This window comes from Leptidea sinapis, chromosome 11 (assembly GCF_905404315.1).
Source record: "Leptidea sinapis chromosome 11, ilLepSina1.1, whole genome shotgun sequence".
Lineage (NCBI taxonomy): Eukaryota > Metazoa > Arthropoda > Insecta > Lepidoptera > Pieridae > Leptidea > Leptidea sinapis.
In genome coordinates this window covers 5056805-5065445 of record NC_066275.1, presented here as the reverse complement: position 1 = coordinate 5065445, position 8641 = coordinate 5056805, and the positions used below count along the sequence as shown (strand labels likewise).

Below are 8641 nucleotides of genomic sequence, written 5' to 3'. Positions count from 1 at the left end.
AATGCTGCTTCCCTCCATAGAGAGGGAAAAACTCATACAAATTACTTTCCACCTAAAATTTTTTTGAGTGGAATAAGCCGCAACAATTACGCGGTGAGTTCCATATTTAAAATTTTAAAAGTCGACATAAATTGTCCTTATTTGACAATTAATTTTAAATAGGTACTACTAGGTAATATTATGATATATTATCAATGAATAGTTTAGATAAATAACTAGTTTTATTTTCCTCATATTCGAAATGAAAAGTAAAGTAAGTTTCACAGGTAAAATAATCAATTCCTACTCGGACTATAGACGCCCTTGCTGCGCTCGGGCGTCCTAATACCTCGGGAATTGATTCTTTCGACTCATGGTTAACAATCTACTATTGTTGCAAAATAACTATATATCTTGTTTCGTTAAAGAAAATCATGATATATAAGATACAAAACATTTTGGCATATAAGATTTTGTAATTTGATATTTTGATTTAAATAAAAAGTTTTAAACATATTTCAGCAACGTTCGTAACCTCCATAAGAGGCAATACGTTGATACTGTACGATGGTTTTACGTTCTACAGACAATCTATGAAAACGAAAATGGAAAGTGTCGTGAACAAATATAGATGGAGATGTTCCACGCATAACAAGAAAGGATGCAGTGCTGTCATTTATACAATATATGATGATATAGTTAGTGTTAATAATAAACATAACCATTGTAAAACGATTGTGATGTGAACCATTGAGCAATTGGATGACAACAATCGATAGTCTTCTTAATACGTAAAAATGCAAATAAAAAAAGTAAATCACATCCCGCTAGAATTTGTTTTTTCAGAACAACGTCCGTCGGATCAAGCAATGAAAATATTGTTATACCGCATAATTAAATTAAATAACGTGTAATTAAATATCATAAAATTATTTTTATACGATTAGAGGGAAATTATGATTTTTATTATAAAATTTGTATATAAAGAGAAATTATATATTGAAATTTATTTAATTCTCCTCCATTGGTTGTGGTATTAAATAACGTATTCAGTAGAGTTTACCAGTGGGAGGCTCCTTTGCACAGAATGCCGGCTCGATTATGGGTACCACAACGGCGCCTATTTTTGCCGTGGAGCAGAAATTTGTAAGTATTACCGTGTTTCGGTCTGAAGGGTGCCGTAGCTAGTGAAATTACTGGGCAAATGAGACTTAACAACTTATATCTCAAGGTTGTAGTGCCGTATAGAATTTTTGGGTCTTTCAAGAATCCTGAGCGGCACTGCATTGTAATGGGCAGCGCGTATCAATTACTATCAGCTGAACGTCTGGCTCGTCTCATCCCTTATTTTCATAAAAAAAAGACATATGAGTTATAGCTTGATAGCTGATGTATGATTCAAATGGTTTAGTTTTCAGCTAACGTCAGGGTGACGGTGTGTGCTCTTCGTAAACAGTCACTCTGATAATTTTTCCCTAACGCACCATAAGAAGTTTAACTTAAAAAAATATTGTATACACAGGTATATTTAAATCAAGTTAAATCACAGATACGTGATCAATTTTGATTTGTTAATGTGTGCGTTAGATAGTAATTAGCAAGTTTAATATTCAATATACTCAGAAGTTAATACCAAGCGTGACTGACTATTTACTAGAAACATAGTTCATATAAAACATATGCGTTCACTGAAATTTTTATATTAATACCCTTAGGAGAGCTTATTTTCGTTACTTTATTCAAATAGTTTTGAGTTGCAAAAAGACGTAAAGCTTATATTTTTGATGTTTCAGGTAAATTTGTGACGTCGCAGCGTGGAAATACATTACTTTCTTACGACGGTTATACTTTTTGTAGAAAAATAAATAAAAACAGGATGGGGAGCTCTGGGGATAAATACCGATGGAGTTGTTCTACGCATAACAGTAAAGGCTGTACGGCGGTCATCATTACAATAAGTGGCGAAATAGTCAAGGTTAACAATAACCACAACCATTCTAAGAAGAGTCAAATAATTGACTACGAGTAACTTAAGGCGACACTAAATGCCAGCGACCTTGAGCGATATGAGTTCACGGCTGCCGGCCCGCCATCTATGTAACAAAGCCAATATTTTCAAAATTCTTGGGTGGAAAACAGTTTATATACTTACAATCCTCGTTATTCTCTACTAATCTGAATAAATGGACCTACACAAAAAAGTATAAGCTATAAGAATAACTTCTCTGAGTGAAGTACCAAAAAAATGCGTCACGCCATGCCAGAAAACATGTTTGACTTCAAAGAAAAGTGGTAGTTCAAAAAGGCTCGGCAGTGTTAACTATAACCAACAGCAAGCATTAGCAACCCTACAAATAAGACTTAAGGATATGTGTAACAGGATTAAGTAGTGTTCATAGCTTGAAATGCTATACTTTCACCACAAAACTTGTCTAAAAACACCATGTTTGCGTGTTTTCTGCTTACTCTTCGCCTTAATAAGGAAACTGACACTAGTCACATGTCTACTTGAACCGCGTACAGGTTATATTTTTATTAATGTTGTGATCACTTTTCTTCGTTTTCGCACACCTTTAACTTGAATTACAATTCATCTTATGTGAAGCCTACTTTCATAAAATATTAACTTTAATTTTTATGACATGAACAAAATCCTGCCTTCATGCAAGAGTTCTATTCTACAAAATATTATACACCTAAATTTGGTTTTATCATTCTAAGTATTATTGTTTCGATAATTATTCTATATGGTTTTTTTTGTATACTTTTTATCAAGTATTTTCAATTCCCTTTAGTTTAAAAATGTGTCGATTCGGAAATAACATAATATTGTGTTTGGTAAATCGCTTCTTTAAAATAAATAATAAGAGATGGTTTGTGACACAAACACTTTTTATTTATTACATTAAATTATCATTACTTTTTCGAATCTACTTGTAAGAACGACTTTTTGACGAATTTGCGAACTCATTCTTGAGACATAAGTTGCCAAGTCTCATTTGCCCAATAATTTCACTAGTTATGGCGCCCTTCAGACCGACACACAATAATGCTTACACATCACGGTTTCTCGGCAGAAATAGGCGCCGTTGGAAGAAATATTTGGTTGGCAGAATTATGCACAAGATGCCGGCTTAATTATACCCATAATTAAGCCGGCATCTTGTGCATAGGAGCCTCCCACTGGTGATAACCTTCAAGGCTGAAGGTTCCCTAAGTCCCTAATTTATATTATATTATTAGAAATACTGCAGTCGGTAACTGACAGTTGCAGGTAACACCCTCATTGAGAATATGGTTATGGAATAATCTCTTGCCATTTTGTATGTTTTTTTTTAATTGAGTATAAACGTACGTGTATGGTGTATACATGTAAACTAGTTTACACCGGCTAGACATATTACACCGATAAAAGATAAACGCAGCTATAATTACACTCATTAAAATGCTGAGGCTGAGATTTTGACTTTTAAAATTGAATACGTTGAAGGGCTATCGTCACTATTGTTATCGTATATACTATACGATGGAATGGATTAAAAACATGATCCTTAAGGAAATGAAGGACAAACGGGCAAACATACGGTTCAATTAATACGTACGTGTCATTGGACGACTGATATAGCCCAGTGGTTAGTGACACTGCCTACAAAGGTAGAGGTCGCGGTCCACATCCCGGTAGGTGCAAACATTTATATGATGAATATGAATGTTTAAAACTTTAATCATCGCGGAACTTTAACATTGGAATTATAATATAATAATAATAATATTTCGATGCAATTGATTGCATGTAGAGTGGTCGCGGTGGAACTGCAGAAGCGGCAGGATAATCTTGACACATTGACACTATGTACTTATTGAATGGTTTATGTTATGTATTTAAGTATGTATTTTGTTTTAAATATATCGTTGTCTTGTTCCCATAGTACAGGCTATACCTAGGGGCAAGGTAATTTGTGTAAAAGTGTGTCAATATTATTATTATTATATTGGGCCTAGCTATTGCGCCTAGAACTTGAAAACTTCATTGAAAAAGTTTTCTAAAATAAAACTTTTTCAATAATAAAAAGTTAAATAAAAAAAAAACTTTTTCTATAACCCTTTCAGTTAACCAATTTTGTATATATTTCAGCAATATTCATCAAATCACAAAAAGGAAATGCCTTAATTCGTTACCAGGGTTTTACATTTTGCAGAAAAATTATGAATACGAAGCTGGAAAAATCTGTTAATAAATATCGGTGGAGATGTTCAACCCATAGTAACAGAGGTTGTACTGCGTTCATTTATACATTAGATGATGAAATTATAAGAGTCAGTAATATACATAACCATATTTGTAAGTAATGCAAACACAAAAATAAATATTCTATATTTGCCTTATTTGATTTTTTGTTTACAAATAAGGGATCTTTGAATATATAAAAAAATATTTTATTAAAAAAAATATTGTTATAAATTTAATACATATAAAACAAGGAAATCCGTGAATTTTTTTTAATGGGAGAGGAGGAGAAACGTGGGCTCGGGTCACCAGATGTGAAGTGATCACCGCCGCCCACATTCGCTTCTTTTCTCTTCCCTCATTTCTCATACCACAGGAACATTTTAAGTCTTTCAACTAAAACAAATTTATTTTTTTACGACATGTATTTATTTATTGGTGTTTGAGTAATAAATAAATAAAATAATCGAAATTACTACCTTTAGCTTGAATGCAGGCTTTTATTCTATTTGACGTCCGCAACGGCGACTTCTAGCCAAGCTTGGGTAGTTCGTGGTGTAGAATCTTGCTGGGTCCAAGATACATTATTACAACTAAGATGTTCCACAACACGATCTAAGACAGCTTCTTGATACATTTTTATAACTAAGATGTTTCACAACACGATCTCAGACAGCCTCTTGATCCATTTTTATATCTAAGATGTTTCACAACACGATCTAAGACAGCTTCTTGATACATTTTTATAACTAAGATGTTTCACAACACGATCTATGACAGCCTCTTGATACATTTTTATAACTAAGATGTTTCACAACACGATCTCAGACAGCCTCTTGATCCATTTTTATATCTAAGATGTTTCACAACACGATCTAAGACAGCTTCTTGATACATTTTTATAACTAAGATGTTTCACAACACGATCTAAGACAGCTTCTTGATACATTTTTATAACTAAGATGTTTCACAACATGATCTATGACAGCCTCTTGATACATTTTTATAACTAAGATGTTTCACAACACGATCTCAGACAGCCTCTTGATCCATTTTTATATCTAAGATGTTTCACAACACGATCTAAGACAGCTTCTTGATACATTTTTATAACTAAGATGTTTCACAACACGATCTAAGACAGCTTCTTGATACATTTTTATAACTAAGATGTTTCACAACACGATCTATGACAGCCTCTTGATACATTTTTATAACTAAGATGTTTCACAACACGATCTCAGACAGCCTCTTGATCCATTTTTATAACTGAGATGTTTCACAACACGATCTAAGACAGCTTCTTGATACATTTTTATAACTAAGATGTTTCACAACACGATCTATGACAGCCTCTTGATACATTTTTATAACTAAGATGTTTCACAACACGATCTCAGACAGCCTCTTGATCCATTTTTATAACTGAGATGTTTCACAACACGATCTAAGACAGCTTCTTGATACATTTTTATAACTAAGATGTTTCACAACACGATCTATGACAGCCTCTTGATACATTTTTATAACTAAGATGTTTCACAACACGATCTCAGACAGCCTCTTGATCCAGTTTATAACTGAGATGTTTCACAACACGATCTATGACAGCCTCTTGATACGTTTTTATAACTAAGATGTTTCACAACACGATCTCAGACAGCCTCTTGATCCATTTTTATAACTGAGATGTTTCACAACACGATCTAAGACAGCCTCTTGATACATTTTTATAACTAAGATCTTTCACAACACAATCTAAGACAACCTCTTGATACATTTTTATAACTAAGATGTTTCACAACACGATCTAAGACAGACTCTTGATACATTTTGGCTGAAGGCCACTCTTTTCACAAAAATGAATCTTTTTGACTCCTAGATACGACTCCTCCTCACTTCACATCAAATTAAAATATTTTTATTCAATATAGAATGTAATTTCACTTATTCAATCAAAGTCAAAAAACAACCACCCATCCGGAAAAGTATGCCTCAGACCTGAGAAGGAGAAACACAAGATACAAAAAACTAGGTGAAATTAAAAAAAGGTTATTATGAATATAAAACATATACACTAAGCCGACTACTAAACTTAGTGGCAAAGTTTTATAAAATGTTGTAGTCGAAAGTTTTAAAAACTTCGTTAATTCACATTTCAGTAAAATTGTTGCAGTGCAATACGTGAGATCACAACGAGGCAGCACTTTGATACTCTACGATGGATATACATTTTTCAGATCAATCCAACACAGAAAAATTGAACGTTCTCTGCAAAAATATCGATGGAGATGTTCCACACATAGTGGCAAAGGTTGCACCGCGTCCATTTACACACTGAAAGATGAAATTATTAAAGTGAAAAATGATCATAACCATGCCTGTAATTCTAATTGGTAAGCACAGAAAGGCTAGCCGTATTTATAAATGGTCTTTGAATTCCTAGAAATAAAATCTTTATGAATAATTTTTCAGCTGTTATTTTCTTAATTGCTAAATTGACTAAAATTAAAAAACTATTAGACAATCAGACAACTGAAAAATATTAAATTTTTTAGATTTAAATATAAAAAAAACTATTTTAGATTCTTTATATAATAATTAATATGGATATGCATTGTATCTTATAGTAAATATAGACTAACACAATTCTGTATCCTTATTATGTGTTTTTAATGTTTACCAATATATTATCTATATCTCATTTTGTATACTAATGACGTACCTTGTGCCACCTTTAATATAAGTATTATGTATATTTGCTTAAAAATTATAATATGATTTAATATTTATTATAATTATTTATTTATAATTCTATTTTATAACTCTATAAATTTACAACATGTACATGAAAAAAAATTACAATGGGAAAACTACAACAGCTGTTTACTCCAAATGTCACGAGGGGCTGCTGAAAACCAGTGTTGTGTTGGTGTCTTCTGCACTGACCAACAATATACTGAGTCAGCTCCTTTTAGCGGGGAATCACGCGCCGCACAGTTATTTAATATCTTGTTTTTGTTTATATTTTAATAATTTTTGTTTCATTTAATTAAATTTTTTTGAACTTTAAGATTTATACTGTAAATTGAGTGTTAAGTGTTTCTATTCTATTCTATTCTAAAAGTCCTATATCGAGACTCATTTCTGTGACAAAACGAGGCGACGCGCTAACCGGTTGTAATAATTTTAAGTACTTTTGGCTCCGACACGCACCCAAAACTTTTTAAACTACACTTACCAAATTAGCTGTTTTTATTAACCTAGTAACACTTCTATTTACAATGGTACAATAAATATGGACAAGTATTCACATCTCTTTCTCTTCCGCTTGTCAGAATGAGACGGATGAAAGGATGCAACCAGCACACAGGCAGAATTGAAAACTTAAGAGTCGCTCTTTTTTTTAAAGACCCAGTGAGCAATGATTAACTATATTGTATTTTGTGTACAGAAATTCATTGCCGGTGAATGTGAACGGCGTACAAGAACGTGAACAATTACAAACTAGTGCTATTTACTCGGTATTACAGATCAGTATCATAACCTAGTGATAATTGATACTTATTTACACCGCAAATCTGTAAAAGCTAATATTTTTTAGCTTTAACATACCTCGTGTACATATAATAAAAGAGAATTAACCCCGGTTGGTAGCAATAGGCAGATGTGAAGAATTTTACAAACCAAATAAGTCGAGTATCATTCCATCGAGGCTGAATTATATTTCATCACTAAAGGATTTAAGCGTTTAAAAATTCATGCTCAAAAAGTATGATAAAACTATTTCAACGTTAAAATGATTGAAATCTCTTTCTTATGTCAATACGTTTAGTCAAACTGACGCACATGCAAAATATTATTTTAGCCAGACTTATAATTTGACAATAGCTATCATACAAAGATAATATATTGATGTCCGGTTACACTCCAAATATTACGAAAAAGATACCCTGGAAAAGATGTCTAAGTCGAAAGATAAATTTTGAAAAATTTTATTTAATCGAGGGAACATTTTAATAACCAGTAAACCGAATTATTTTATATAAATAAAAAATTATATTTAAGTTTATATTTCTCTCATTAAAGGTTACCTTAACTTTTCAGATCCAAATCCATTTTCCACAGTACCCCAGAGCATTAAGAAGTAACACATATATACAGAAACCAATAAATAAACATACAAAATTTCCCCTTTATAAAAGTGTAAGTTTTGATTAAAAATTCCTCTCTTTCATCAGGGTTTAAAAAAATACCTAACTGCTACTCCACTAATGTCACTGTCCAAATCGGGTTCTAAATTCAATATACGCAGCTTAAACTGAAAAAATGTTAACATTGCTGCTTAATATTTTAAACAACTGGAGTAAACGCAGAAATGTATAGATATGGCATTTGAAGCATTTTATGGTGTCATTTGTGGCATGTTCCATA

The 8641-nt window shown here is 32.3% G+C and overlaps 1 long non-coding RNA gene across 1 annotated transcript; it reads left to right on the top strand.

The window, feature by feature from the left end:
• Nucleotides 1-4118: 4118 nt before the first annotated feature.
• On the top strand, nt 4119-6676 carry LOC126966790 (uncharacterized). Its single transcript, XR_007729811.1, has 2 exons — nt 4119-4321; nt 6384-6676. It is a non-coding gene; the product is annotated as an uncharacterized LOC126966790 (long non-coding RNA).
• The last annotated feature ends 1965 nt before the right edge of the window (nt 6677-8641 follow it).